This window comes from Pelobates fuscus, chromosome 7 (genome assembly GCF_036172605.1).
Source record: "Pelobates fuscus isolate aPelFus1 chromosome 7, aPelFus1.pri, whole genome shotgun sequence".
Lineage (NCBI taxonomy): Eukaryota > Metazoa > Chordata > Amphibia > Anura > Pelobatidae > Pelobates > Pelobates fuscus.
The window spans coordinates 129,644,119-129,660,774 of record NC_086323.1 but is presented as its reverse complement, the minus strand read 5'-3'; the positions used below and the strand labels follow the sequence as shown (position 1 = coordinate 129,660,774).

The 16,656-nt window shown below is 38.0% G+C and overlaps 1 protein-coding gene and 1 long non-coding RNA gene across 2 annotated transcripts in view; one reads left to right on the top strand and one right to left on the bottom strand.

Annotated features, from left to right (window-relative positions):
- Window positions 1–16,656, top strand: part of ARHGDIB (Rho GDP dissociation inhibitor beta) — a 190,458-nt gene that overhangs the window by 90,944 nt on the left and 82,858 nt on the right. The window lies entirely within an intron of this gene.
- LOC134568225 (uncharacterized) lies at window positions 15,101–16,341 on the bottom strand. The gene is made up of 2 exons (XR_010084029.1): window positions 15,293–16,341; window positions 15,101–15,260 (listed from the first exon to the last, which is right to left on the bottom strand). It is a non-coding gene; the product is annotated as an uncharacterized LOC134568225 (long non-coding RNA).

Below are 16,656 nucleotides of genomic sequence, written 5' to 3'. Positions count from 1 at the left end.
ATTTGAAATTGAAATTCGCCAGATTGGTTACGTTGCCTTTGAGACTGTATAGTAGCCCAGGAAATAAATTTACACCCATAATGGCATACCATTTGCAATAGAAGACGACCCAAGGTATTGCAAATGGGGTATGTCCAGTCTTTTTTAGTAGCCATTTGGTCACAAACACTGGCCAAAGTTAGCGTTAGTATTTGTTTGTGTGTGAAAAATGCAAAAAACGCCAACTAAGTGGCTACTAAAAAAGACTGGACATACCCCATTTGCAATACCTTGGGTTGTCTACTATTGCAAATAGTATGCCATCATAGGGGTAATTTTCATTCTTGGGCTACCATAGGGTCATAAAGGCAACGTAAGCAATCTGGCAAATTTTAATGTGAAAAAAATGAAACACAAGCCTTATATTTGACGCTGTAATTTTTGAAAACACCATAAAACCTGTACATGAGGGGTACTGTTGTACTCGGGAGACTTCGCTGAACACAAATATTTGTGTTTCAAAACAGTAAAAAGTATTGCAGCAATAATATCGTCCGTGTAAGTGCTGTTTACTGGCGATATCATCGTTTTGAAAACACTAATATTTGTGTTCAGCGAAGTCTCCCGAGTAAAACAGTACCCCCATGTACAGGTTTTATGGTGTCTTGGAAAGTTATAGGGTTAAATATAGTGCTAGCAAATTAAATTCCCTATACTTTCGGCATGGGTTGTCAGGCAGGTCCCGCTAATTGTAATTAATTAGGATACCTAATTATGTAAAATTATTACATAAATATATGTGTAGAATTAATATATGTATATATATACATATGTGTATATATACGTACATATATATATATAATTTTTTGAAAATATTTTTATTTATATATAGGTATATATAGTGATATATACGTATATATTTATGTATATAGATATATATTATTTCGTTCTACGTGTATTTTGATATAAATATATATATATTAATATCACAATACAGTTAGAACGAAATAAAACACATCTATATATTTTTTAATATTTTATTTTTAATTATTTTTTATTTTATTTTTTTACGTATTTACATATTTTTTTTATATTATATATAAATATATATATAACAATAATTATATATATATTTAATCAGTATCAGTCTACGTGTAATTTGATATTAATATATATATATATAATTATATATATAAATATATATATTAATATTAAAATACACCTAGACAGTGTATGTGTGTGTGTATATGTGTATATATATATACTTAGATCATATATATATATATAATATATATCTATATATGATCTAAGTATATATATTTTTTTTTTACACTTATTTTAACTTATTTTAATTTTATTTCCAGCCAGCAGGGGGACTAACTGTCATTACAGTTAGTCCCCCTGCTGGCATTGCTGCAGCCAGCTATCCCGGCCATGTGATTGTGAGGTCCTCGCAAGGACCTCACTCTCACATGGCCCGGGGTGGCTGAAGAGGACGGAGGTGCCGCGGGGGGCTCCCTGGGAGTCCCTCCAACCGCGATCGCCGGCGTGGGATCGCCGGCGACCGGGTAAGTAACAAAAAAACAGCGTACATTTACATCCTGCGGCGTTTAGAGCCGCTTTAAAAAGGACGTAAATGTACGCCCTCTGGTCTTAAGGGGTTAACTGCTAAATGACAGTGAATTGAGCAGTGAAATTGCAGGGGAATGATCTATACACTAAACTGCTTTATTTAGCTAAAGTAATTTAGGTGACTATAGTGTTCCTTTAAAAACAATGCATTATATTATATACCTTATCATTTTCTCCTAACATAGCTAATACAGTTTTATTATATTTAGTAATTAAAATAATAATTTATACACTAATTTTTTTTACAAGAAATTACATTGTATTTTTCATTAACAAGTCAGTCAAGTAGTTTTTAAGAACCTTATGCTCTAGGCTGCAAGCTTTTTTGACCTATGTAAGCTTCACCTCTTACATTTTTTTCTCCTTATATTCAGTTTTTGTTTTTAAATTAAGATTGTAAAGAAAATGAGGAATATGTTGGTGCAATAATCTAAATAACAATATACAGTGATATTTCACACTTCCACACACTATGCCCTGAAGGGAAGAACACTGTATATCACCAGAAAGTAAACTTGTCAATGTGTTTAGGTGCAAATTTAACTGATTTGTTCTTTCTTTGTATGTACTATAACTATTTTGCAAAAATGTAACAAACGTTATCTGCTTACCCTTTCGACACTGTTGTGTATATGTCAATAACAAAATCTCAATAAAAATCTATTCAAATAAAAGAATTTATAAACTGTATTATAAACATAAAAAACTTACCCCTGGCCTTGAAAAAAGTATACCTTGTTATTCTGTGCTTTTATAAACAATATACAACTATACATAGTATACAATAGAAAATGTAAGTAAAAGTATCCAGCCAAAGGGGAAAACATGGGCACATGGATGCATTGCAGATATTATTTTTCCATCATTTAGCTATTTTACCCTACTTTTTGAAATAGTATTCTCAAATCACCACAGTTCACAATTTAATGCACCTAAACTCCATAGTAGATTCATATTAGCTGTGTATTTAAGACACAATCAAAACAAAACACTCTTGATGAAGAGTGCTAATTGTTCAAAACTATTCTATTGGTGTTCATAGTAACTGCTCCTTGTTTAACTGCCTGAATATAACATTTGTTCTTGCACTAATAAATCCTTCCAAACCCCATGGTTCCAGGAGGATGTGTAATGTTCATTATCACAATGTGTATCCTAACTTTACCAAGACTACAGTACATACCTTGCAGGAGAAATAATCCCCAAATAAGTGTGATAATTAAAACTTTCATTTTCAGTCTGTGGGGTACTGTATGTGTCTGCTGCCACTGGTTGATCTGCTTATACTGAAGAATCTCACCTTTTATAGCTATGTTCTTAACTACCTCCTTTTGGTATCTTCACATTATGTAAACACTAGGTTTCCCAATCTCATTTGTTTGCACAACGTACACAATTTGCTCAATGTTATCTAAATTCCAGTAATGTGCCTTGGCTGTCTTGTGTTTGTAATAAACAATGAGGTGAAATAAAGTGTACAGTGATTTGCAACACTAGTCCTAAATAAAATCTGTCTCCAACAACTGATTGGAGTTTTTTTTCTCAATCTTTAATTTTGATCTATATTTTGTGAATTGATTGTCAAATTCCTGCAACTCATTATTCAATTATCATGCCCAAAATAAAAGAGAAATGGCGTGCTGATTAGAAACATAGAAACATAGAATGTGACGGCAGATAAGAACCATTCGGCCCATCTAGTCTGCCCAATTTTCTAAATACTTTCATTAGTCCCTGGCCTTATCTTATAGTTAGGATAGCCTTATGCCTATCCCACGCATGCTTAAACTCCTTTACTGTGTTAACCTCTACCACTTCAGCTGGAAGGCTATTCCATGCATCCACTACCCTCTCAGTAAAGTAATACTTCCTGATATTATTTTTAAACCTTTGTCCCTCTAATTTAAGACTATGTCCTCTTGTTGTGGTAGTTTTTCTTCTTTTAAATATAGTCTCCTCCTTTACTGTGTTGATTCCCTTTATGTATTTAAATTTTTCTATCATATCCCCCCTGTCTCGTCTTTCCTCCAAGCTATACATGTTAAGATCCTTTAACCTTTCCTGGTAAGTTTTATCCTGCAATCCATGAACCAATTTAGTAGCCCTTCTTTGAACTCTCTCTAAGGTATCAATATCCTTCTGAAGATAGGGTCTCCAGTACTGTGTACAGTACTCCAAGTGAGGTCTCACCAGTGTTCTGTACAATCGCATGAGCACTTCCCTCTTTCTACTGCTAATACCTCTCCCTATACAACCAAGCATTCTGCTAGCATTTCCTGCTGCTCTATTACATTGTCTGCCTACCTTTAAGTCATCAGAAATAATCACCCCTAAATCTCTTTCCTCAGATGTTGAGGTTAGGACTCTATCAAATATTCTGTACTCTGCCCTTGGGTTTTTACGTCCAAGATGCATTATCTTGCACTTATCCACATTAAATGTCAGTTGCCACAACTCTGACCATTTTTCTAGTTTACCTAAATCATTTGCCATTTGGCTTATCCCTCCTGGAACATCAACCCTGTTACATATCTTAGTATCATCCGCAAAAAGACACACCTTACCATCAAGACCTTCTGCAATATCACTAATAAAAATATTAAAGAGAATGGGTCCAAGTACAGATCCCTGAGGTACCCCACTGGTGACAAGCCCAAGCTTCGAATATACTCCATTGACTACAACCCTCTGTTGCCTGTCACTCAGCCACTGCCTTACCCATTCAACAATATTGGAATCCAAACTCAAAGATTGTAGTTTATTGATAAGCCTTCTATGTGCAACAATGTCAAAAGCCTTACTGAAATCTAGGTAAGCAATGTCTACTGCACCACCCTGATCTATAATTTTAGTTACCCAATCAAAAAAATCAATAAGATTGGTTTGGCATCATCTCCCTGAAGTAAACCCATGTTGTCTCTGATCTTGAAATCCATGTGTTTTTAGATGTTCAACAATCCTATCCTTTAACATGGTTTCCATCACTTTCCCCACTACTGAAGTAAGGCTTACTGGCCTATAGTTGCCCGACTCCTCCCTATTACCTTTCTTGTGAATGGGCACAACATTCGCTAACTTCCAATCTTCTGGGACTACTCCTGTTATCAATGATTGGTTAAATAAATCTTTTAATGGTTTTGCTAGTACACCACTAAGCTCTTTTAATAGCTTTGGGTGTATTCCATCAGGTCCCATTGACTTATTTGTCTTTACTTTTGACAGTTGAAATAGAACCTCTTCCTCTGTAAACTCACGTGTAATAAATGACTCATTTATCCTTTTTCTTAACTGAGGTCCCTTTCCTTCATTTTCATCTGTAAATACCGAACAAAAATATTCATTGAGGCAGTCAGCTAGACCTTTATCCTCATCTACATACCTTCCTTCTTTTGTTTTTAATCTAACTAATCCTTGTTTTACTTTTCTTTTCTCATTTATGTATCTAAAAAAAGTTTTGTCCCCCTTTTTTACTGACTGTGCTATTTTCTCTTCTGTGTGTGATTTGGAAGCTCTTATAACTTGCTTAGCCTCTTTCTGCCTAATCTTATAGGTCATTCTGTCTTCCTCACTCTGGGTTTTTTTATCATTACTAAATGCTAACTTTTTGTTTTTTACTATTTTGGCCACATCTGCGGAGTACCACAGTGGTTTCTTGAATTTTTTGCTTTTACTGACAAGCCTAATGCAATTTTCTGTTGCCTTCAGTAGTGCAACTTTTAAATAATCCCATTTCTTTTGGACTCCATTTAAATTGCTCCAGTCTGATAATGACTCCTTTACACATATTCTAATTTTAGAAAAGTCTGTTTTTCTAAAGTCTAAAACTTTTGTTTTTGTGTGGTGTGACTCAGTCACTGTTCTTATATTAAACCACACTGACTGATGATCACTGGATCCTAAACTTTCACCTACAGTAATATCTGATACCAAATCTCCATTTGTTAACACTAAATCTAGTATGGCCTCTTTACGAGTTGGCTCCTCAATGACTTGTTTTAGAGACAATCCCAGTAGGGAGTTTAGAATATGTGTGCTCCTGGCACAAGTAGCTATTTTTGTTTTCCAATTCACATCAGGAAGATGAAAGTCACCCATGATGATAACTTCCCCCTTCATTGTCATTTTAGCTATTTCTTCAACTAGTAGATTATCTAACTCTTCAATTTGTCCTGGGGGCCTATAAATCACACCTACACGAGTTACTGTGTGATTACCAAATTCTAACGTAACCCAAACGGACTCTATGTTCGCCTCACTAACCTTTATTAGGCTAGATTTTATGCTATCCTTTACATACAGGGCCACCCCTCCCCCTTTATTGCCTTCCCTGTCTTTTCTATATAAAGAGTACCCTGGTATTGCTATGTCCCAGTCATTTTTCTCATTATACCATGTCTCAGTAACAGCGACTAAATCTACACTATCAGTTGCCATTATTGCCACAAGTTTATTTATTTATTTATTATTGCCATTTATATAGCGCCAACAGATTCCGTAGCGCTTTACAATATTATGAGAGGGGGATTTAACTATAAATAGGACAATTACAAATAAACTTACAGGAACAATAAGTTGAAGAGGACCCTGCTCAAACGAGCTTACATTCTATAGGGGGTGGGGTGTAAAACACATTAGGACAGGAATTTACAATCAAATAAGGTGGGCTGCCCTTTAGGAGAGGGCAAGAGACAGGTATGTGAGGTAAGGGTTAGTCTTGGAGGCCATAAGCTTTCCTAAAGAGATGGGTTTTAAGGCACTTCTTAAAAGATGCAAGACTAGGGGAGAGTCTGATGGCGGTAGGCAGGCTATTCCATAGGAAGGGAGCCGCCCGCGAGAAGTCCTGCAAGCGCGAGTTGGCCGTACGAGGATCTTATTCCCTAAACTGCGAGCATTTGTAGACATGACTCTAAGCTTATCATTTTTTAACACACTTGCTACAGGCACCTTCTGTCCTTGTTTTGGGGGACAATTGGATTGATGTTTTATCACCCTTTTGCCCCCCCCCCCCCCTCCTAGTTTAAAAACATCCTAGCAAAACCTCTGAACTGCTCACTGAGAACATTTGTTCCCTTTTGAGAAAGATGCAAACCATCTTTTTTGTACAGTTTATTTCCATTCCAAACAGAGCTACCATGAGCAATAAAGCCAAATCCTTGCTCCCGACACCATTCACCAAGCCACAAGTTAAAGTCCCTAATACGCATCCGCCTGTCGTTCTGAGTGTTATGCACAGGCAGAACTTCAGAGAATGACAGTGTGGAAGCAACCTGCCGTATATCATTGGCAAAAACACTAAAAACTTCCTTAACCTCTGAAACCTCATTGCAAGCCAAGTCATTTGTCCCTAAATGGACAAGTACATCCAATTCCCCTTCCTGCTTTGCTTGCTTAACAATATTACAGATACGTCTCCTGTCTCTGTGAGCAGTAGCTCCGGGAAGACACCTCACAAGACCACCATTGTCCATCTCCACACCTCTTATGATGGAATCCCCCAACAACAACTGCTTTCTATTAGGCCTCACCATAGTCTTCAAGCCTCTCTGCACAACACCACTAGCCTCAGTGCCTCTCTGCACAACACCACTAGCCTCAGTGCCTCTCTGCACAACACCACTAGCCTCAGTGCCTCTCTGCACAACACCACTAGCCTCAGTGCCTCTCTGCACAACACCACTAGCCTCAGTGCCTCTCTGCACAACACCACTAGTCTCAGTGCCTCTCTGCACAACACCACTAGCCTCAGTGCCTCTCTGCACAACACCACTAGCCTCAGTGCCTCTCTGCACAACACCACTAGCCTCAGTGCCTCTCTGCACAACACCACTAGCCTCAGTGCCTCTCTGCACAACACCACTAGCCTCAGTGCCTCTCTGCACAACACCACTAGCCTCAGTGCCTCTCTGCACAACACCACTAGCCTCAGTGCCTCTCTCCACAACACCACTAGCCTTAAGGCCTCTCTGCACAACACCACTAGCCTCAGCTCCTCTCTGCACAACACCACTAGCCTCAGCGCCTCTCTGCACAACACCACTAGCCTCAGCGCCTCTCTGCACAACACCACTAGCCTCAGCGCCTCTCTGCACAACACCACTAGCCTCAGCGCCTCTCTGCACAACACCACTAGCCTCAGCGCCTCTCTGCACAACACCACTAGCCTCAGCGCCTCTCTGCACAACACCACTAGCCTCAGTGCCTCTCTGCACAACACCACTAGCCTCAGTGCCTCTCTGCACAACACCACTAGCCTCAGTACCTCTCTCCAGGACACCACTACACTCTGAAAGTGCAGAAAATGAATTATGTAGAGCAACAGACTGTGCAATATGCTTTTTATCCACAACTCCAAGTCTACCAGATCCTACAGTAATCCATCTGCCATTCCTAGTATGTCTCTGAGGCAGTGGCTTTGCAGCAGTTCCAGCCTGAGTTTGTTTACCAGATAATTTACACATCTCAGACTTCAAAAATACAATTAGTTATTGAAACTAACATTTTTAGTGCTCTTTAGAGAATATTAAAATACTGTGAAATGTGCAAAGGTGAAAGCAGATGACTGCACCAAGAAAAGAAGATTCTTGCTAATTTTTAAGGGACAACCTAAGCACTTGAATTACAGATTTTTTTTTTATTTTTTTTTATTTAAAAAATGCGAAAAACTTTAAATACATATACAGAGACTAAGAGGAAATGTAGAGGAAACTTGAACACAAGTGCCGAAGTCCCAATCACAGACAACATTGAACTGTAGGAAATCAATATGTCTATAATCAGTCCTCTGGATTCCATTTGATCTTTATTAGAACTTGGAGTGGACCTTCTAAAAGTTTCTAATAAAAACTCTTCATTCTGTCTGTGGATCTGAAAATTCAGAGAAATATTTGGATATTTGGGAAATAGGAGAGACTAATGAGGAATGCAGGAACAGGGCAAATAAAAACAATCAAAGCACTTGTGAACCAGTTAAGAATAGATCATTTAAAATCTCAAATTTCTACCTCTCCACAATGTTTATGCCTTAAAATGTAATAAATCCAGGGTAGTCATGGAGCTACAAATGTATCTGCTCTACCGTGTAGAGAGATGGAAGGACGTCCATAACCTTGATTTCACATTACACATTACTGTCATTGATTGTTTTTAGGGAGAATTAATCAAACTCTTGGCTGTGTAGTAAGATGGGGCTAGTGGAAATGGGTTTTGGAATCCATGATATGTCTAATGTTTATTCTGTTTATATGGCATTTTGTTATTTGGCCTTCATATAGCTAAGCTATTATTCAATATAAAGTGGCTTTTCAAGTTCTTCAATTGCAAAACCCAGCTTAATATTTCTCACTACATGTGGTTTTCTTATTTCATGTAGGTGCATGACTTAATTGACCTAGTATTCTAGATTTTGCATCAGAACAGTGGCTTTTACCTCCAGTATGGGACTCACAATTGGTTCCTGTGACAGATTCCCTGTTCCTAGATTAAAAAGCTTTCTGTTCCATTCGCCTGTCTGTTCGGTAGATTGCATTTCCCTCCTATTCTAACATTGTCCCATTCGACTACCGAACAACCGCATGGACCAGGGACCACCCGGGTTCTTGTTAACACCTATTAACACCGTGGAACAGTTCTCACCGCAGTGTTCTAATTGTTCGTCTGGGTGGCCACAATTCCTATGGACAACCACGAGGTGGCGGCCATCTTGTTTGCATAAACGGAGGTAGCGGTATTTGGGCACGAATCTCATGGAACTAAAATCGGACACAGAAACTCCCAAACACCGCTGGACTTCCATCATCGTGTGTGTTCGGTTCTATACAATTTAGAAGGGCACTGTTCGGTGAAATCTTTCATCTGGATGAGGGGAACAAGCTGCAGGGTAAGAACATTGACTATGTTCGGTAGTTTGTTCGGTTTTCAAACTACCAAACTAGACTGACCGCTAGCCCTGATTCTATGGAACTATTTTTGGCATAGGACCATTCATGCGGTCGGTCAAAAATAAGACTTCCAGGAAATTCCTGAACCCCTGAACCAATCTTGGTGATTCTTGGATATGTTGTTCACCCAGGCTATCAGGGGATATACTTTTTGTGGGGCTTATGTGAGTTTTTTGGGTACTTTTAGGTTGCCTGAAGTGTGTTTTTTCACCTGGAGATAATGGAGTTAGTACAGTACTGGACTAAATTATCTCCCAGGCAGAGGGGAGGAATTGTATGAAATCTATAGGAGTGTCATGTATTTTAACAATGATTTGTCATTGGTCTGTGACTCTGTACTACAGTCTTCCATCAGGTCCAGGTGGGAGTACCCCTTGCATGGGGATTGTCATAAAAGGCCCAGTGTGGTCCCAATAAAGTTGGTTCACTTCACCCTCAACACGCAGCCTTGTCTCACGATTGTAGGGAACAGCTATACCTGCTATACCTGCTTCAGATTGCTATACTGGCTATAATCACTAGCTCTTGTAAGAACAACACAGCAATACCTGCTAGACACTCTGGAGTAGGAGAGGTCCACCCACTGGAAACTGGGTCCTGGGCTTTGGTCCAGGGTGGATGGAGGACAGCGAGACCCCAGCCAAGCTGTCTCGGCTAAGGGGCTACGGTGCTTATGGTGTCCGGTGTGGTGCTTATAGTACTCCAGGCTACTAGGAAGCAGCGATTGGTGAAGGCACCCAGCCACCACAGTTCCCTAAGATTAGCTTTTTGGACCTCATTTAGTTGGAGCAGGCACATATTAGTTTCAACTGAGTATCTGCCCTTATTAGATTGTAGGCTTTTAAAACATTTAATAGGGTTTTACATGTTTTAATTGAATATTACATTTGTCAGTTTCAATTATATTAAATCTGAAAAAAGAGTATCTGAACTAAGTTTATCATTGTAGAGTGGGTCTCTATGCTAGTACAATGTACATTGACACTGTCAGAAAATAGGATCATTAGGCATAAAATATGGCTTATGGAAATTCTATATTATTAGGCAAATTTGTATAAACGCTTATGTAACCCATAATAACATTTAGGGCCCCAGGAGCTATAGGTGAAATCAGAAGGGTATAGCATCTGGGAAAACTAAAATGATATCTTGATAACAGTAGGTTAGGTGACAACAGGTCAATTTAGATTTATATTGTGTGGGATCTATATAGAAAGGTTTGGCTGAGTCATAGGAGTTACTATCAGCTACATTCATTGGATTATCACTCCCACACTCAGGACATAAATCTCTAGACTCCTATGGGGTTTCTGAATCTTGAAACTGAATCTGATGTACAAGGATTTCATATTATGGCATAGTATAATATTGTTGATGTATTTTGCTCTTGATGGGCTTCAGATGGACCCAAGACACATCAAAAGAGGACCTGAAAGCTTAGGTTGTTTGCTATAAAAAAGAAATGGGCCAAAACTCAAGGACTGCTTTTTTATTTTCTGGATGGAATTGGGACAGGTTAGAAGGGAGAATGCCCTTTGGCAGAATAATCCCTGTTTTAACTTTGTTTGTGGATTATCCACACCTTTATTTGTGAATATTAACACCTTAATGTGGTCCATATTTAATTTACCCAATTGTACTTTTGTCCTTTTTTTGTTATTACAAGTGAGTGTTCATGTACACAGTCACAAAATGTGTCTTACAATGTGTACAGCAAACTGAAATATCACCAAACCAAACTCAATGTGATTTCTTATTCTATAGAAATAGTGACTTGATTTGTAAAGTTTAGAACAGTGAAGGTTTGGCTCCAGGGTGGAGTAAGATCCATGAAAAATATTGTTGGGAAATATCTAGAGTTTTGATGTTAACTGGTTAACTGGTTTAGTGGCTCTTTAGATGACAGTGTTGACTGTTGACAATCTACAAAACATACACAGCATCCACGTCTCCAAGAGAAGGAATAATAAAATAAAAGTTGTAGTGACCTAAACATAATACAGATTCCAAACTCTGATTTGAACTTCTTGAACAGTAACCTATTGTTTCTCTTACTGGAACTGGAAAGTATTTTGCAATCTCATCTGTTTGTTGAACCTTTGTTGAACCTTTGCTGCTGGGAAATTCCCTGTAGGCCTCTAAAGTCACATTGAGGACCAATCCTGGGAGTTGGGGCAGACGAGGGGAAATCTCATCTGTTTGTTGAACCTTTGCTCCTGAGAAATTCCCAGTAGGCATCCAAAGTCATATGCAGGGCAGGGATCTGGGTGGGGGCTGAACCAGGCTAGAGCCCATAGTAGACCCCCAAAAAGCTCCAGGTCTAAAATTTATTTTTATTGCCATTTATTTTTATTAGCCCTGCACGCCCTCTTTTGTGCCTGGCAGGACACGCTCGGGTAATAATAAATCCAGCATGCCGCTGTGTGTGCCTTTCTACGTTTGGCCATTGCTCTGATCTTTGAATAGTTCATGTTTTTTTTATTTTTATTTGGTTTTAAGTGTTATACCTACCTCATGATCTTCATTAGCAGCAGTTCCTTAACCTCCTGGACACCAATTAATCCCATGTTTAAGAGGGGATTGGATATCCCCTGGTTCTATAACCAGTGTTTGGAGTGTAGTGCAGATTAGTATGGCCTCAGTGTAGCGAATGAGGAAATGTATTTTTGTCCCACTAGGTTTCTATGGGTTAAGGTATTACAGGCCAATGCTTTTTATTGTGGCAAAGTGCTTTAGTGAATTTAAAAAAAACTAAAATAAAAAAAAAACTCCCAGTGACAAGTATTAGATTTTCCTAATGGCAACAATTTGCAAACTATTTTATATTAAGTTTTCTTGTTGACATTATACCCATAGCATGTTTTCAGGATCCATGCTCATCATCGATAGAAATAAAGGTTGACTACTAAGTTCTTATACTATTCTTGACTGCAAGGTTTATGAAACGGACCATGGTGGTAGAGTATATGTTTCATAGGTAGACTCGTTGACCAGATCTCTCCTCACCTTTGATGCAGCATAGTGCTATATATATTGCAATTTTATGAATATATGGTTTTAATAAAATTAACCTTTTTTAGTATTGGGAACACAGCGTTATAAAGGACTCATGCAGCCTTTGCAGATCCACAGCTTCATATATGTTTCACAAGCTGACAAAGTATTGAAAGACAAACTATCATCAACTTTATAATTAAAAACAAAAGATTACATGTATAATAGCCTCTGTGTGTATTATTTTGTATGTATACATGTAAGTAAATACCTATTTTCAGGGCACCTCCTGATATACCCTTGCTCTGTGGGGGGGGGGCATCCTTAATTTGGTCACAAGCACAGATAGTCCAACCAAAAAAACAAGTTGGTGATCAAGAAGTAGTGGGGAACCACCAATCATCTCATGCAGCTAATGGGTGCATCTGTTTAAAGACCTAAAATTAGGGCAACTGCCAGGGAGAAACTGGTCCCTTTGTTTGAGTGGCTTAGTACGCTGCTCAAAGATAGAAAATCCTGTTTACTAAGTTTTAGGGGATAAAAATAGGTCCTTATATTGTTTTAATGCGTGTACATGCCATTGAGAAATATCATTTATATACTTGCATACACACAGTAAGGATCTAATGTTACTAATGAGTTTAAGCACTAACTCTCACATCCAAAAAATGCTTGCCCTTTACCCAATGGAATCTTTTGCAGATATTTCCCTTTGTATTTTGCAATTGAAACATCTATGTCTACTTCTGGGATAAGATTAATCAAAGCAGAGTTCACATAGACAGAATATGTACGGTAAATGTTTTTTTCTTGAAATTTTTTTTTCACTTTTGTCGCCAACATGTATATGCATACTGGTAGTTTCAGAGTGTTTAGCAAGAAATCAAAGTATCATGATTAAACACATTATCATCTATACACAGTTTTCTTCAACCTCGAATGCTGTCCTCTGATATCATGATTTGTGATGCTGCCAGTCTGGGTAATTCAAACTGATGCACCCTAGGTATATTCCACTTGTGTAGATAAGTAACGGAATCACATGTTTAACACCCTAAATGTTGTGATTTCAAGAGGACTGAATTAAGCCAGCTGATTGGAACTGAGATGCTAAACAGAGTCTTTGTAGTTGGTCACCACAAAAGTTAACAATGGAATTTTCATGTACAGTGCTTTGTTAACTGTACAATAGAGTATATTTACAGTAGAAAAAGGCACAATGTCTCCACTTCTCCAGTTAAAAGAGATGTCTGGGTGAGTTTTGTCTATAAATTCAAGTACTTCTATATGGTAGCTCTCCTCCTGGCTAACCTGCAGTTTGTTTAAGACCGTGGGAGAGTGAAGTGCCCTATAAGGTGTGCCTTTCGAGGATGGCCATCACAGCTCTAAGTAAGGGGGTACAGGAGCTTAGACCTCTAGAAAGGAACTCCCAAACCTGGCACCCTCTCTATCTGGACTGAGGATAATGAGGACTCCGAGTCTGCTTCCTTCTGAGATAGGAACAGAATAGTTTAATGTATGCAATATATCGCCATAATGTTCAAGATTAGTTTCAAAGGTCATTACTACATGCATGAGAGAGTTATATCTCAGAGTTAGATACACTTAGCATTCAAATTTCATATATGACTTGAGTGGAGGGTAATGAGTATTTTACATAGTAGGTTAGAGAGAAACAAATTTCGACAATCAGCTTTAAACTGATCGATTCATTTTGTTTCTGACTCAGGACATCCATGTGTCTATCTAAAGCCTTCATCAACTCTCCTACAGTATTAGCCATCCACTTCTGCTGTTAGACTATTCCATGCATCTACATCTTTCTTTATAAACAATATATATGTATATGTCTTGAAATTGCCAGACGTTTGCTGGGTCATCACTGTAGAAAAGTATTTTGAAGGGACCCCATAGACACCCAGTTACACTTCATCTCATTGAAATGGCCTGGGTGTTGTGCCCCTGTCTGTTAAGTCCATTAGTGGTGTTTCCTACTTCCTAATGGAGTTTTACTTCGTGAAACAACTGTGGATGTCCTCACACTTTGCATGAAGATGTCTAACGTATTTAAATTCCTCATAGAAAAGCATTGCTTCAATGATTTCCTATGGGTAAGCATTAATGCACGTGGCACATGTGCATTAGGTACCACCATAGCCATGACGTTGTGGGAGGAGGAGACCTAGCCAATGCTGAGAGAGCCTCAGCACAGAAAATAGGAAGATTGGGGGAAAAAACAGGTTATAACTCTTTCATCACTGGAAAGTTGGGGTGGACCTAATAAGTTAGGGACAGGGACTACAGCTTTTTAAATACAGGCTTGTAAATCATTAGTAACATTGCAAACCCATATTTAGCCTTAACATTATGGTATAGTATTTTCCCTCTTCATTTTAGGAAATTATTAAATTATATGTAGCATGGGACGTCTCACTTGAGAATCTATTTACTAAATGTTGAATTTGCTAAAGCATAACCGCATTCAATTTATAAAATTCCTGAATGAATGCTAACCACATTGAACTAAATGGATCCCTGCAATGTTCAGAATAGTGAAATTAATTTGAAAACACCTTTATTGATTACAGACTAAACAGTCGCCAAATTTCATTGCTGCAAAGAAAAGAAAATATGCCTTTAGATAGATTTTTATTGCTGTATTACAAGGATGCTGTGTTTCTTATTTCTGTATTAGAAGACTGCTGTATTTTTTTATTGCTGTATTACAAGACTGCTGTATTTTTTATTACTGTATTACAATGATGCTGTATTTTTTATTGCTGTATTACAAGGACTTTGTGCGGTAGTGTATATTTGCTTATTACACACTGCTTTATTTATGTTCAGATTTTCTATCTTTCAATAAATTGTTTTTGAATAATACTCTCCACCTGCCTGCCTTACCTGTTGACACCTACCGAAGCCAGTACTGGCACCTTGAGGCTATTCACATAGAGCCTGGCACAGCGCCATACTTGTGAGTTTAACCATACATCCATTATACATTGTATTGAAATAGATTACACTATGTATTTTTTTTTTATCTATTTCTTTTTAGAAACAGTATTCCTGTACTATTGAATATTGTCTGATACTGCTAAGTATATGTAAAAAAAAATGTTTCCTTCCACCCTAACACAGGGTGCTGTGCATATTAACAGTGGTTTTACTTCTATTTGTTTTTGTTTCTTTAGATAAGAGTAGAATTTGGGGGAAGATTTAGGGCTGGTAGATAAAGCAGTGATAAGGTGAGTCGGAGATAGTGTTAGGATGAGTTAGGGGTCTGAAGTCTTAAAGTTATGGATTCCCCTTGTTTTTAATGAGGGGAACTGGATCAACGGGAATTTGACTGTTTGTGTGATCTGTGACTAGTCCGGTCAGCAATGTTACATGAAAACTTGGCTGATTTCAACAGACAACCAGGCTGGAGTCAAATGCAAGTTGAAATTTGGTTAAAATAACTCGATTTGTCTTATGATTATCTAAAAGGATTACATTTAATCTAAACAAAAAAATTGTGACATTCACCTGCCTTCATCATTTAGTAAATAGACTACTTGGGATTTGTAATTTTTACATATTGTTTGTTTATAAGTTTATAAGATGTGTGATGAACAACAGCCATCCATTAGCACTTCAGCACATGCAAACAACTGTGTTTGTGTGATTCACCTTCATAAAAATTCCTCCAGTACAGTTTCCCTGCTTAAATCCGACAACAAAACGTTTCCAAGTGAGTAAAAACCCCAGAATAAACTGTCATTGAAAAGAGTAAAACATTAACAAAATGCTTCTGCTACACAACTGTTGCAATTGTAAATATGTGCAGAGCAAGCTTGTCAGAAAATAAACGGGAAGGGGGGGAGGGCTGTAAAAGGCGTAAGGATAGGGTGGTAGGGATCAAGATAGATATTTTTGACACAATCACACACAATACATGCTGTTTTAAACAGAGGTGCCTCAGCTGAATGTTTACTATGGTATTTTTAAGAGTTCAAGGGTCACTGTAAGCACCATAGCAGCTTGGCATAATTTCAAACACTATGATGAAGATAGTACAATGTCTCCCTTCAGTTATAACACCACCTCCTAGACCAGTGACATCACAGACAGA